Source organism: Piliocolobus tephrosceles, chromosome 15 (assembly GCF_002776525.5).
Source record: "Piliocolobus tephrosceles isolate RC106 chromosome 15, ASM277652v3, whole genome shotgun sequence".
Lineage (NCBI taxonomy): Eukaryota > Metazoa > Chordata > Mammalia > Primates > Cercopithecidae > Piliocolobus > Piliocolobus tephrosceles.
The window spans coordinates 70,255,223-70,271,778 of record NC_045448.1 but is presented as its reverse complement, the minus strand read 5'-3'; positions in this window follow the sequence as shown (position 1 = coordinate 70,271,778).

Genomic DNA, 16,556 nt, shown 5'->3' with positions numbered 1-16,556 from the left:
AGACTGAGGCAGGCAGATCACCTGAGGTCAGGAGCACAAGACCAGCCTGGCCAACATGGTGCAACCCCATCTCTACTAAAACTACAAAAATTAGCTGGGCATGGTGGTGCATGCTTGTGGTCCCAGCTACTCAGGAGGCTTAGGGAGGAGAATAACTTGAACCCAGGAGGCGGAGGTTGCAGTAAGAGGAAATCAGGCCACTAAACTCTATCCTGGGGGACAGAACGAGACTCCATCAAAAAAAAAAAAAAAAACAAAAAAAAACTGCTGTATGTTGTTTTTGGAAAATATGTGCAGAGAAGCCCTAAACTCTGAATTTTCTAATGAACTGGGGTCAATACTGTATTCAGTAGTTCAGTAGTTATGACCAAGCATCATGTATATTTTTTTAAATTACACTTTAAGTTCTGGGATACATGTGCAGAACGTGCAGGTTTGTTACACAGGTATACACGTGCCATGGTGGTTTGCTGCGCCCATCAACCCATCATCTACATTAGGTATTTCTCCTAATGCTATCCCTCCCCTAGCTGCCTACCCCCCGACAGGCCCCTGTGTGTGATGTTCCCCTCCCTGTGTCCATGTGTTCTCATTGTTCAACTCCCACTTACGAGTGACAGCATGTGGTGTTTGGTTTTCTGTTCCTGTGTTAGTTTGCTGAGAATGATGGTTTCCAGCTTCATCCATGTTCCTGCAAATGACATGAACTTATCTTTTTTTATGACTGCATAGTATTCCATGGTGTAAATGTGCCACATTTTCTTTATACAGTCTATCATTGATGGGCATTTGGGTTGGTTCCAAGTCTTTGCTATTGTGGACAGTGCTGCAGTAAACATACGTGTGCATGTGTCTTTATAGTGGAATGATTTATAATCCTTTGGGTATATACCCAGTAATGGGATTGCTGGGTCAAATGGTATTTCTGTTTCTAGATCCTTGAGGAATCACCACACTGTCTTCCACAATGGTAGAACTAATTTACACTCCCACCAACAGCGTAAAACCGTTGCTCTTTCTCCACATCCTCTCCTGCATCTGTTGTTTCCTGACATTTTTGTTTTGTTTTGTTTTGAGATGGTGTCTGGCTCTGTCACCCCGGCTGGAGTGCAGTGGCCGGATCTCAGCTCACTGCAAGCTCCGCCTCCCGGGTTTACGCCATTCTCCTGCCTCAGCCTCCCGAGTAGCTGGGACTACAGGCACCCGCCACCTCGCCTGGCTAGTTTTGTTGTGTGTGTATTTTTTAGTAGAGACGGGGTTTCACCGTGTTAGCCAGGATGGTCTCAATCTCCTGACCTCATGATCCGCCCGTCTCGGCCTCCCAAAGTGCTGGGATTACAGGCTTGAGCCACCGTGCCTGGCCGTTTCCTGACTTTTTAATGACCGCCATTCTAACTGGCATGAGATGGTATCTCATTGTGGTTTTGATTTGCATTTCTCTAATGACCAGTGATGATGAGCTTTTTTTTTTGTATGTTTGTTGGCTGCATAAATGTCTTCTTTTGAGAAGTGTCTGTTCATATCCTTCACTCACTTTTTGATGGAGTTGTCTGTTGTTTTCTTGTAAATTCGTTTAAGTTCCTTATAGATTCTGGATATTAGCCCTTTGTCAGATGGATAGATTGCAAAAATTTTCTCCCATTCTGTAGGTTGCCTGTTCACTCTGATGATAGTTTCTTTTGCTGTGCAGAAGCTCTTTAGTTCAATTAGATTCCATTTGTCAATTTTGGCTTTTGTTGCCATTGCTTTTGGTGTTATTGTCATGAAGTCTTTGCCCAGGCCTCTGTCCTGAATAGTATTGCCTAGGTTTTCTTCTAGGGTTTTTATGGTTTTAGGTCTTACATTTAAGTCTTTAATCCATCTTGAGTTAATCTTTGTATAACACAAGGTGTAAGGAAGGGGCCCAGTTTCTGTTTTCTGCATATGGCTAGCCAATTTTCCCATCACCATTTATTAAATAGGGAATCCTTTCCCCATTGCTTGTTTTTGTCAGGTTTGCCAAAGATCAGATGGTTGTAGATGTGTTGTGTTATTTCTGAGGCCTCTGTTCTGTTCCATTGGTCTATATATCTGTTTTGGTACCAGTACTATGCTGTTTTGGTTACTGTAGCCTTGTAGTATAGTTTGAAGGCAGGTAGCGTGATGCCTCCAGCTTTGTTCTTTTTGCTTAGGATTGTCTTGGCTATCCAAAAATCCTCAGTAAAATACTGGCAAACCGAATCCAGCAGCACATCAAAAAGCTTATCTGCCACGATCAAGTCAGCTTCATCCCTGAGATGCAAGGCTGGTTCAACATATGCAAATCAATAAACATAATCCATCACATAAACAGAACTAATGACAAAAACCACATGATTATCTCGATACATTCAGAAAGGGCCTTCGATAAAATTCAACACCCCTTCATGCTAAAAACTCTCAATAAACTAGGTATTGATGGAACATATCTCAAAATAATAAGAGCTATTTATGACAAACCCACACCCAATATCATACTGAATGTGCAAAAGCTGGAAGCATTTCCTTTGAAAACCGGCACAGGACAAGGATGCCCTCTCTCACCACTCCTATTCAACATAGTATTGGAAGTTCTGGCCAGGGCAATCAGGCAAGAGAAAGAAATAAAGAGTATTCAAATAGGAAGAGAGGAAGTCAGATTGTCTCTGTTTGCAGATGACATGATTGTGTATTTAGAAAACCCCATCGTCTCAGCCCAAAATCTCCTTAAGCTGATAAGCAACTTCAGCAAAGTCTCAGGATATAAAATCAATGTGCAAAAATCACAAGCATTCCTATATATCAATAATAGACAAACAGAAAACCAAATCATGAGTGAACTCCCATTCACAATTGCTACTAAGAGAATAAAATACCTAGAAATACAACTTACAAGGGATGTGAAGGACTTCTTCAAGGAGAACTACAAACCACTGCTCAAGGAAATAAGAGAGGACACAAACAAATGGAAGAACATTCCATGTTCATAGATAGAAAGAATCAATATTGTGAAAATGGTCATACTACCGAAAGTAATGTGTAGATTCAGTGCTATCCCCATCAAGCTTCCATTGACTTTCTTCACAGAATTAGAAAAAAACTACTTTAAATTTCATATGGAACCAAGCATCATATTTTAAGACTTCACAAGGAGGCACGGCTAAGGACTGGTGCCTGGCCCTCAACATACCTTCTAGGGGAAAGACAGTCACTGTTAGAGTTCTCAGCTTAGGCACGAGGGAAAGACATAGTGTCCAATCATAAGTGAGTTTCCAAGGCTGGTTTAGGAAATGGTGTCACAAGGGGCCCGGGGTAATTGCTAGGCTATGCTAAGAAGTGTATGGAGGCTGGGATTAGGGAATGAGGGTATTTTCCTCTCAGGAACAGAGAAATGCAGGAGGGCATTTGGTTCATGTGTCCCCAGGACTCTACTGCTGGTGAAATCTAAGGATGAGGTGACTACATGTTCCAGTTTACCTGGACAGTTCAGTTAATGATTTTTGTCCTAGCATAATGTTCACTGTTGCCCCTTTCACTCCCAAAGCATCTCAATTGGACTGTAAGTTATATATCATTTACATATATTGCACGTGTCTATTCTCCATTTCTGTACTTATCTAACTGTGGACCAGTAACAAACAAAGTTCAAGGACCGGCACTGGTTTGTGGATCAACACTTTGAGTAGCATGGTTTTAGGAGTCAGAAAAAGACTTCTAGTAGGACATCCTTTACTCTAAGGTTTAGTGATTGTTTGCTCAAATAGTCCTGAAGAACTGAATCCAGAGTTCCAGATCTGGCTACTGTGTGGATGATGTGTAGCTTCTTGTTTTTCCCCAGACACAGATCACACCCCATAGCCAAAATGTGTTCTGTGACACAGGGACATCCAACTAAGAGGCTGTGAACTAAGGGACAAAGATCTTAAGAATACATGTCTCACTAAGGATAGGGCAGGAACATTTGTACTGCTCTCTCTGACCATTTCAGGAACCCCACTCTGTATTTTATGTCAAGTATAACAAGGACATCTTAGTTCAATTCTTTCTTTTTTGTGGGAGACGAAATCTTGCTCTGTCACCCGGGCTGGGGTGCAGTGGCGCTCTCTGGGTTCACTACAACCTCTGCATCCTGGGTTCAACTGATTCTCCTGCCTCAGCCTCCCGAGTAGCTGGGATTACAGGCACCTGCCATCATGCCTGACTAATTTTTGTATTTTTAGTAGAGACAAGGTTTCACTGTGTTGGCCAGGCTGGTCTTGAACGCCTGACCTTAAGTGATCAGCCTGCCTCAGCCTCCCAAAGTGCTGGGATCACAGGCGTGAGCCACCACACCCAGCCTTAGTTCAATTCTTTAACATGCCCATTCCAGTCAACACAACCGGTTTTCAAAATGAAAAGACTAAGTTCTAATTTAAGAAGCCATCTGACTAGAGGTCCCTAAGCTTCTCCCAACAATCTATTAAAATTCCTTAAAAGAAAAAGATTGACTTATAGCAACACTGCTCGTCTAAGGATGAGTAAACAGAAAAATATTACAACTATCTCATAGGTTTATGAGAAGATTCTACAGCATATAACAAGAAAACACAACACTCAAGATGAGGAAGAGGCTGGGCGTGGTAGCTCGTGTCTGTAATCCTAGCACTTTGAGAGTCTGAGGCGGGTGGATCACTTGAGGTCAGGAGTTTGAGGCCAGCCTGGCCAACATGGCAAAACCCTGTCTCTACTAAAAATACAGAAAATTAGCTGGGCATGGGCCTGTAGTCCCGGCTTCTTGGAAGGCTGAGGCAGGAGAATCTCTTGAACCTGGGAGGCAGAGGTTGCAGTGAGCTGAGATTGTGTCACTGCCCTCTAACCTGGGTAACAGAGTGAGATTTCATCTAAAAAAAAAAAAAAATCCACTTTATGTTTGCAATAAAAATTCAATAAAAAGGCCGAGAATAAGGTGGCTTATGCCTGTAATCCCAGTGCTTTTGGAGGCTGAGACAGGATTGCTTGAATCCAGGAAGCTGAGGCTGGAATGAGCTGAGATCACGCCACTGCACTCTAGCCTGGGCAACAGAGTGAGTGAGACTCTGTCTCCAAAAAACAGACAAACAAACAAACAAAAAGACAAATACATACTTAAAAAGAGATAATATACAGATTGAGGTAAAAAGGGAGAGCTGGCAGTAAGACATGTAAGAATCAAAAGAAACTAGACCAGGTAATGAACATCTCTAAAAAAGCAAAACTACCTCTTGCTGTGTCCCCCAGGGTGGAGTGCAGTGGTGTGATCACAGTTTACCGTAACCTCGAGTTCCTGGGCTCAAGCAATACTCTTGCCTCATTCTCCCAAGTGGGAAGGACTCTAGGCACATGGAACCATGCCTGGCTAACATCGTCATCTCTTTGTTCTTTTCCTCTACTTTCTGAGAGAGCTTCTCAAGTTTGCTGTTCAGGTCACTCAGTTTTTCACTGCTTCTAATGTAGTTTTAAATTCTGGGCTGGGTGTGGTGGCTCATGCCTGTAATCCCAGCACTTTGGGAGGTCAAGGCGGGTGGATCATGAGGTCAGGAGATGGAGACCATTCTGGCTAACATGGTGAAACCCTATCTCTATTAACAAAAAAAAAAAATCAGCCGGGTGTGGTGGCATGTGCCTGTAATTCCAGCTACTCAGGAGGCTGACGCAGGAGAATTGCTGGAACCTGGCAGGCAGAGGCTGCAGTGAGCTGAGATTGTGCCACTGCAATCCAGCCTGGGCAACAGAGCAAGACTCCGTCTCAAAACAAAACTAAACAAACAAAAAAACCTTGTCTTAAAAAAAAAAAAAATGGGCCCGTGTGGTGACTCATATCTGTAATTCCAGCACTTTGGAAGGCCAAGGTGGGTGGATCACCTGAAAGGTCAGGAGTTCAAGACCAGGTTAGCCAACATGGTGAAACCCCATCTCTACTAAAAATAAAAAAATTCACCAGGTGCGGTGGCGGGCGCCTGTAATCCCTGCTACTCGGGAGGTTGAGGCAGGAGAATCGCTTGAACCTGGGAGGCGGAAGTTGCAGTAAGCTGAGATCGAGCCTCCGGCCTGGGCAACAGAGTGAGACTCTGTCTCAAAAAAAAAAAGAAAAAAGAAAATGATAACAGATGAGATCATAGACACAAAGGGTAGAGAATGGAGACTTGACATGTACATGGTTGTTGTTCCAAAGAAGAAGATGAGACCTTCAGGGCATAAACCCATGAAGACAAGAAAACAGTACAGGGGACAATGGCACTAAACTTTTGGAAGAGGGACAGTAAATAAATGAGTGAAAAATGATTTAGCAGATCAGAGGAGGTAGTGTCAAAAGCCAAGTAGCAGAGAGAGTTGAGAACAAACCTGATCCATATCACTGAGTCTTCAAAAGGCTCAGGAAGTGGTTGCAAAAAGTACCTTAGAGTTCCTCCTCTGGGGGAACACAGGACAAGGCTGAGAGGCAGAGTTCAGCACTGATGCAGAGGATGAGACCTTCAGGGCGTAAACCCTGGAAGACAAGAAAATAGTACAGGGAACAACAGCACTAAACCTTTGGAAGAGGGACAGCAAATAAATGAATGAAAAATGATTTAGCTTCTCCCCTGGGTCTCTCCGGAACTGGGTTCTCCGATACAAGTGATCGGTTTTTGCCTCCCATGCAGAACACTGAAAGCATCTTCTCTGGGGAATTCTGACAAGTCCAGGTCTAAGGAAATCAACTTTTGAGGTTCACCCTCTAGTGTCCCTTTTAGTCAATATGTTATACCTAAACACTATTTCCAATCAGCTTTTCAAATCCTCAGTTTTATTTTGTATTTGTTTTGAGACAGGGTCTTGCTCTGCGCCCAGGCTGGAGTCCAGTGGCAGGATCACACCTCACTGCAACCTCCACCTCCCAGGTTCAAGCGATCCTCCCACCTTAGCCTCCCAAGTAGCTGGGACTACAGGCACGCACCACCACACCTGGCTAATTTTTGTGTTTCGTAGAGATGGGGTTTTGCCATGTTGTCCATGCTGGTCTCAAACTCCTGGGCTCAAGCAATCTGCCCACCTCAGCCTTCTAAAGTACTGGGGTTACAGGTGTGATCCCAGCCTGGAATTCCATGCACAGCCTCAAATTCCTGGTTTTAAATATGGATAACCAAGGATTATCAAATGTTAAGGAAAGACTTGAAGATGAAATATAGAGAGTAAACCAATCAAATAAGCAGCACTGAAGGAAACAGAAACCATGTAAGGAGAAAACGTTAAAAAGAAATGTTTAAGGGACAAAAAGGCACTGTTAAATTTTAAAAAATGATAAATATATCAATTATTCAATGGAAGAATTGGAAGATAAAGGCAAGGAAATATTTCAGGAAGAACAACAAAACAAAAATATTTTTAATAGATGGACAATAGAAAATTCAGGAAGAGAAAACAGAAGAAAATACAGGGTAAAAATCAACAATGAATGAAGCAATTCAAGAAAATGTCCAGAACTGAAGGATGTGCATTTCTAGAAGAATGGTGGGGACAAAGAGAATACCCTACAAGCAGAGCATCAGAGAGAGAGAGGGAGAGACACTGATTCACACAGAGAATCAGTTGTCAGACCAGCTTTACACTGCACAAGAACAGCACTGAAACCTAGATGACAGAGCAATTTCTTTACAATTCTAAAAAAAGAAAATTCTACTCTAGAATTGCAAACTAGACAAATAATCAAGTGTCAGAGTAGTAGGAAAACATGTCAGACATGGTAATTTAAAAACATTTACCTTCTGTACACTGTTCTCAACACAGCACTGAAGATGTGCTTCATCAAAATGAGGAGAAACCAAGAAGATACAAGACACAAAAACAGAGGCTCCAGCACAGGAAGAAAGCAAAGAGAATTCCCAAGATGATGGTGAAGGGAAATCATAAGATGTCAACTGCCTATCAGGCCTGGAGGGCATATCAGACTGAAGCAGGTCAGAAGGCTCCTAGATTCTTATAGAAAGATGAAATTGATAGAATATCTAATGTGAATGAACATCTTGACAGGTGGTGAAGAGTTTGAAAGTAAGTTAGTGAAAGTGTATAGGAAACTAAAGGAATGAAAAAGAAAGACAGTTATTAGCTCCAAAATGTTATATGAGAAAAGAAAATAAATAGACTTTACTACATAGCTCAGCTGTAAATAGTGTTTACTTATTAACAATGATGTCAGGCTGGGTGCCGTGGCTCACACCTGTAATCGAAGCACTTTGGGAGGCTGAGGTGGGTGAATCACTTTTGATCAGGAATTCGAGATCAGTCTGGCCAACATGGTGAAACCCCATCTTTACTAAAAATACAAAAATTAGCTGAGCCTGGTGGCGTGCACCTGTAGCCCCAGCTACTTGGGAGACTGAGGCAGGAGAAAGGCTGGAGCCTGGGAGGCAGAGGCTGCAGTGAGCCAAGATCGCGCCACCGCACTCCAGCCTGGGCAACAGAGCCAGTGGCAAAACAAACAAACAAACAAAAAAACACAAAAAAGTCTCAAACAAACAAACAAACCCAAAACAATAAGACAAGCACTGATTATTAATCTAACCTAATAAAAATCTAACCAAAATTATTATATAGGTGGTTTTTTTGTTTTGTTTTTTGAGAGACAGGGTCTTGCTTTATTGCTCAGGCAGGAATGGACTGGTGCAATCATCCTCACTGCAGCCTGAAGCTCCTGGGCTCAAGCGATTGGATTCTCTGCCTCTGCCTCCTGACTAGCTAGGACTACGGGAGTATGCCACCATGCCCAGCTTCTTCGCCCTGAGGAGAAGAAACATTTCAATCTGTGAACAGTATTAAAAGAATCTATTGCCTAGACCTATTCTTGTGAAAGTTTTAAATTTTTAGAATAAAAAAGTCCTACAATAAAATTTACTACAAAGGAACAAAGATAAGTAAGGTTTTAGACTCAACAATAAACATATGTCTTCTTTTATGAAGACATAAAAATTTGAAGGGAAAAATTGTGTCCAAGAATTCTTTACCTAGCCAATGTATCTTCTCTTTTATTTATTTACTTATTTATTTTTATGTATACTTTGTTTTATTCATAATTTGTAATATTCTTGGATATCAAAAGTAATTCTAATGATGGCTGAATTTAACAAAAAAAGTTAACCTCATTTAAAAACACATACTGATCCATCTCATTCAATGGTAATAGTCTCATTTAATGATCATTTCAAGGGATGTTAAAAACAAACATGCACTCAATTGTAGTTTTCTTATGAAAACTATTTCATTATTGGTGGGTAGCGCATATATGTATTGTTTAAATAATGTAGAGGTGACTGCACAACTGCGAGATGGGTAACTAGATCGATAACCAGCTCAACGATAAACCAGTTAACAAGTAACTAAATATTTAAAAGGTGAAAGATTTATATGATCTGAAGAGAGACCAGAGTATTAAATATTTTAAATACAGTTCTTGTTTAGATTATCTTTTGTTTTGATCACCTTCTTGGTCGGGGGAAAAGCCTGCTGGTCACAATGAAATATATTAAGACCAAATATGATATCCATTCCTAAGGGTTTCTTTAAGCTTCCAACTCCAGGACAAGCCCAAGTTAGTAGTGATCCATCAGTAATGCTCTTCCCACCTATCTACCGGGCAGACATTGGAAGCTTCACACCAAGCCTCAGAGTCTGAGTGTAGCCCATTCCAATTAAACTAGCATTGTTGACTTTTGCATTTACCGGTCTTTTGAAAAAGGTTATTGCAAAGGATACAGATGAAAACATGCATGTGGCAAGGTATGGGAGGGGGTGCAGAGCTTCCATGACCTCTCAGGCATGGCACCCTCTAGTAACCTCCATGTCTTCAGCTCTCCAGAAGCTCTTTTCACTTATTATTTTTTTATGAGACAGGGTCTCACTCTGTCACCCAGACTGGAGTGTAGTGGTGCTATCATTCTCACTGCGGCCTTGAACTCCTGGGTTCAACTGATCATCCTGCTTAGCCTCCCAAGTAGCTAGGACTACAGGCAGCAGGCCATCATGCCTGGCTAACTTATTTTTATTTATTATTATTATTATTATTATTTTTTTTTTGAGACGGAGTCTCGCTCTGCCGCCCAGGCTGGAGTGCAGTGGCTGGATCTCAGCTCACTGCAAGCTCCGCCTCCTGGGTTTACGCCATTCTCCTGCCTCAGCCTCCTGAGTAGCTGGGACTATAGGCGCCCGCCACCTCGCCCGGCTAGTTTTTTGTATTTTTTAGTAGAGACGGGGTTTCACCGTGTTAGCCAGGATGGTCTCGATCTCCTGACCTCGTGATCCGCCCGTCTCGGCCTCCCAAAGTGCTGGGATTACAGGCTTGAGCCACCGCGCCCGGCCTATTATTATTAATTTTTTGAGACGGAGTCTCGCTCTGTTGCCCAGGCTGGAGTGCAGTGGTGTGATCTTGGTTCACTGTAAACTCTGCCTCCTGGGTTCACACCATTCTCGTGCCTCAGCCTCCCGGGTTCACACCATTCTCCTGCCTCAGCCACCCGAGTAGCTGGGACTACAGGTATCCGCCACTACCATGCCTGGCTAATTTTTTTTTTTGTATTTTTAGTAGAGACGGGGTTTCACCGTGTTAGCCAGGGTAGTCTCGATCTCCTGACCTCGTGATCCACCTGCCTCGGCCTCCCAAAGTGCTGGGATTACAGGCGTGACCCACCGTGCCCGGCCCTATTTTTACTTTTTTGTAGAGACAGGGTCTCACTTTGTTGCCCAGGCTGATCTACAACTCCTGGCCTCAAGTGATTCTTCTGCCTCAGCCTCCTAAAGCACTGAGATTATAGTTGTGAGTCACCCACCCAACCCATTTTCACTTTTAAAGACAACAAAAGGACACTCACATACCTTTCTTGAAAAAATTACTTGATGAGATATTCACCTGTCTGAAAGATGACCCAACTCAAAGATCATGGTATAAAAGAACGCTCAGTAGGAATGAAAATAAGGCAAACAAAGAAATGTATTAATATATTTTATGACTGTGGTTTCAAAACAGAATTCATTTCATTATTTGATTTTATTTATTTTTAAGAGTCTCACTCCGTGGCCTGGGCTGGAGTGCAGTGGTTCTATCTCAGCTCACTGCAACCTCCACCTCCTGGGTTCAAGCGATTCTCTTGTCTTAGCCCTCTGAGTAGCTGGGATTACAAGTGCCCACCACCATGCCCAGCTCATTTTTTGTATTTTTAGTAGAGATAGGGTTTCACCATGTTTGCCAGTCTGGTCTTGAACTCTTGACCTCAAGCGATCCACTCACCTTGGCCTCCCAAAGTGCTCAGATTACAGGCGTGAGCCACTGCACCCAGCCTCAAAACAGAATTCAAATGTGAAAAAATACTAAAAGACAGGCTGAGCATGGTGGCTCATGCTTGTACTCCCAGCACTTTAGGAGGCTGCAGATCACTTGAGCTTAGGAGTTTGAGATCAGCCTGGGCAACATGGTGAAACCTTTCTCTACTAAAAAGACAAAAATTAACCAGGCATGGTGGTGCCTGCCTGTAATCCTATCTTCTTGGGGGTTGAGGCGGGGGGATCTCTTGAGCCAGGAGAAGTTGAGGCTGCAGTGAGCCGTGATCATGCCACTGCACTCCAGCCTTTGTGACAGAATGAGATCCTGTCTCAAAAAAAAGTTATTGAAAGACAATACATAATTTTATAGTAACAACAGCTAACACTTATTTTATTTATTTATTTTTTAGACAGGGTCTTGCCCTGTCACCTAGGCTGGAGTGCAGTGGCATGGTTCACAGCTCGCTGCAGCGTTGACATCCTGGGCTCAAGCCATCCTCCAACCTCAGTCCTCCAAGCAGCTAGGATTACAGGTTCGTGCCACTATGCCCAGATAATTTTTGTATTTTTTGTATTTTTTGAGATTACAGGTGTGAGTCCTGTGCCACGCCACTAACATTTATTTTTAAGTGTTTTATATTACGCTCTGGTCTAAATGCTTTACCTGAAATACCTCATTTGCTTCTCAGAGCAGCCCAGTGAAGTTGGTACCATCAATATATCTATTTTACAGCTGAGGAAACTGAGGCACAGGATAAAGTCATTTGCCTAAGGTTACACAGCTAGCATACTAGTTATTTGACTATTGTCTCTATGCTCTGATCCTGAGGTTGGAATTTGCAAACTATTTCCCAGACATCCTGGCTCCTCTTTCTGCGAATAAGAGGCACTGAAGGGGAACTGGAAGGAGCAAGAAGGCTCAGCCTTCCTGTTTTCTAGTGTTGTTCTGCCATCAGCTGCAGAAAGTTGGCTTTAGCTCCTAATATCTTTGGCCGCTCCCAGCATCTTGGGCCACTACCAGCAGGAATCTTGCTTCACTCCCTCAGAGGAATCTTCAGTTGGGGTCTGGTGGGGGACCCTCTGTTCCTTTGTGGTCCAAATGCCAGGTGCATAGTGCCTCCCCTCTGAGGTTTGAGCCCTCTCTTCTGAAATCTTAGGTTCTAGTAACTTGACTTCTTCCTTTTGTTCTTACAATCCTGAAAGGCGGTAGGTTCTTCCTGCAGTTATTCATCTCTGCTTACCTCAGCTTCTCAGTTTTTTCTATTTTAGTCATCCAGCACCCGTGTAACCAATTCCTTGTATTAATCCTCTGTTTGACATAGTTAATGTGATTTTTGCTTTGCTGACTAAACCCTGATTATTATAGTAAGTGACAAAGCTGGGGTTCAAGCACAGCAGTTTTGACTTCAGGACCTGTACTCTTAACCACTATTCGTATTATTCTCAGGTCTTACAAAGTAAACACATTAAATTAACATAAAAAAGTAAACATGACTTTATATAACTCATGGGGCAAAGAGGAACAAAAAAATGTAACATGTAATTGGAGTATTTAGAACTTAAATATGAGTACAGAAAAATTAAAACTTCTGTGACGTGTGAAAGCCGTATTTATTGAGTCAAACTGTTAGCTTTAGATGGTCAAACTCTTTAGCTTTAGCTACATTTATTGAGAGTCATAAACTCTTAGCTTTAGCTTTTATTTTGAAACAAGAAGGAAAACGACAAATAAAACATTTATTTGAATAACTAGAGACATAGCAAAATAAACCAAAATAAAGCCAAAGGAAAAATGACACATAAACAAAAGAAGAAAATAAAACAAACTTCTACAGTTGAGTTTTAAATATCTAACAGCATTTTTTACTGAAAAGATAGGCAAATATAACCAGGCGCCCTGGCTCACACCTGTAATCCCAGCACTTTGGGAGGCTGAGGCAGGCGGATCACCTGAGGTCAGAAGTTCGAGACCAGCCTGGCCAACGTGGCAAAACTGCGTCTCTATTAAATATATAAAAAATTGGCTAGGTGTAGTGGTATATGCCTGTAATCCAAGATACTTGGGAGGCTTGAGGCAGGAGAATCGCTTGAGCCTGGAAGGTGGCTGGAGGTTTCAGTGAGCCGAGATTGCGCCACGGCACTCCAGCCTGGATGACAGAGCAAGACTCCGTCTCAAAGGAGAGAGAGAGAGAGAGAGAGAGGGTGAAGGAAGGAAGGAAGGAAGGAAGGAAAGAAAAATATAGGCAACAAACAGTTGGTCTAATCAAAATAAAATGGGAGAAAACATAAATATATAAAATTAGGAACAAAAAATGGACATAATAACAAATACAGAAAATATTTCCACACTTATGAGAGAATGCAAAATATGAATGAATGAAAGTAAACCACTGATTCCCAACACTGTTTTATGGGTTGGGGTTACAATGGTTAATGAGATAAAATCTCTACCTTCTAATTTTAAATACATTTGTGTGATTACTTGATTAACATTTATGTCTTAACCACCCTTCTGCCTCCATGACCCCTTCCCTTGCCAGTTAAAGAAATCTATGATTTTTAAAATAGGCACATCTCACGCCTATTTTTGTTTATAATTTTGTCATTTTTTAATTCCCAGCAACTGACAGAGCTTCTTTGCACATAGTGAAAAAAGCAAGTTGTAGTAGATTATATTCTCTATCAAATAAAATTACACACACACACAGACCACACACACACTGAAAAATGCAGAAAGGATATCCAAGTACCTGTTGATAGGGTTTAGTTATAAGTAATGAAAGCAACTGAGGTTTATTTCTTTTCTGCTTTTATATGTTTCCAAATGTTGCAAAATGATGTTGTAGTATCATAACCAGGAAAAAAGTTTTAAAAACAACCCTTCATCCAAAAAAAAAAAAAAGGTTAATATCAAACTGGAGAAAAAGGATTTTCCATTTACGTGACGTTAATACGTTTCAATTAACGTCATTAATAAAGAGTTGAACATCCAATCTCAAGTTGTCATTCAGACACTATCACATCATTCTAGTATAATTATTTGCACAGCATTAATCAGTATCTGACATTTGTCTTGACTCGCTGGCATATTTATTGTGTTCTCTTTGCCCTGACCCCAACATAAGCTCTCTAGGAAGAGAAACCTTGTTTACCCTGTTTTGCACCATATTGTTTAGTACATGGTAGTTCATTACATATTGATTGGATAAAGGAGCACTCTCAAATCAATTCTTAAAAATAAATGCTCCAATAGAAAAATGGAAAAGGATACCATTTAGAAATGAAGAAATATATATATATATCCAATAATTACTAGATTATAAAGTCTGTGAAGGAAAATACATGTCCATCTTCTTTATCATATTTCCAGTGCCTAGCACTGTTTTGGCATATAATAGATTCTTAATAAACAACTGATGAATAAATAAATGAACATGAAAAATTGTTCAACCTCACTAATTTAAACAATGACAACAATAAACACCATTCCTACCTAACAAAATGAAATGGATTTCTTTTCAAACTGCACAAACTAAGAGCTGGCAAGGGTACGGACATAGTTAGGATTTAATGTCTTCTTTTAAGATCAAAAGCTCTAGCCAGGCACAGTGGCTATGCCTGTAATCCCAACACTTTGGGAGGCTGAGGGAGGAGGATTGCTTGAGGCCCGGAGTTCAACATCAGACTAGGCAACATAGCAACACTCTGTCTCTACAAAAAATTAAGAAATAATTACCTGGGCGTGGTGCTGTGCACCAGTCATACAGGAAGCTGAGGTGGGTGGATCCCTTCAAAGTCTCTGGTTATGATCATGGCACTGCACTCCAGCCTGGGTGACAGAGCAAGACCCTGTCTCAACGGAAAAAAAAGGAAACAAAAAAACCGCCAAAAGCTCCTTGAAGGCAAGGAGTGTAACTATCTTGTTTATTTTAATAAACTTTCTAAAGTCTAGCACATGGTGCTTAATAAATATTTGTTTACTGGATCAGTGAGTGGAGAACAAATCAGTATCAATCTCCTGGAGGGTACTTTGGTTCTCTAGCTGTAAAAACATTCATACCTTTTGACCCAGTTATTTCATTTATAACAACATAGCCTTAGAAATAAAATCAGGGGGCCAGGCGTGGTGGCTCATGCCTGTAATCCCAGCACTTTGGGAGGCTGAGGTGGGGGGATTACCTGAGGTCAGGAGTACAAGACCAGCCTGGCCAACACGGTGAAACCCTGTGTCTACAAAAAATACAAAATTTAGCTGGGCATGATGGCAGGTGCCTGTAATCCCAGCTATTCTGGAGGCTGAGGCGGGAGAATCACTTGAACCCGGGAAGTGGTGGCTGCAGTGAGCCGAGATTGCACCATTACACTCCAGCATGGAAGACAGAGCGAAGAGTCCTTCTCAAAAAAAAAAAAAAAAAAAAAAACCCAACATCAGGCCAGGTGCAGTGGCTCACACCTTTAAACCCAGCACTTTGGGAGGCTGATGCGGGTGGATTGCTTTGAGTTCAGGAGCTCAAGACCAGCCTGGGCAACATGGTGAAACCCTGTCTCTACAAAAATAAAATAATTTAAAAAGCCAGGCATGGTGGTGTGAGAGGACTGCTTGAGCCCAGGAGGTTGAGGCTACAGTGAGCTGAAGTTGTGCCACTGTACTCCAGCCTGGGCGGTAGGGCAAGATCTTGTCTTAAAAAAAAAAAAAAAAAAAAGAAGAAGAAAGAAAATCAAAGAAGCATACAAGAGAATATTCGTTCTAATCATACATAAAAAGCAACATTTAAAAATAAAACATTTGACAGTAAAGCACTGATTATTAAGCAGCCACTAAAAGAATATTTTGGAGAATATACAATGAAATAGGAAACTATGAAATGAAAAAAATAAAATATTAAATATATAATGTGATCTAATATAGTAAAAATGTACTTATATATGGAAAAACGCTAAAAGGAAATTGATCAAAATGTCAATAGCAGTTATCACTGAGTGGTAGAATTATATTTGATTTTTATTTTCTTCTATCTACTTTCTTCAATGAGCACATAATTACTTTCTTAAAATTCAAAACCCAAATCAAGTGGAAAATAAGAAGACAAGGCTCAGTTTAAAAAAGAAAATTAGGCTGGGTGTGGTGGCTCACACCTGTAATCCCAGCACTTTGGGAGGCCGAGGTGGGCAGATCACCTGAGGTTGGGAGTTCGAGACCAACCTGACCAACATGGAGAAACTCTGTCTCTACTAAAAATACAAAATTAGCCGGG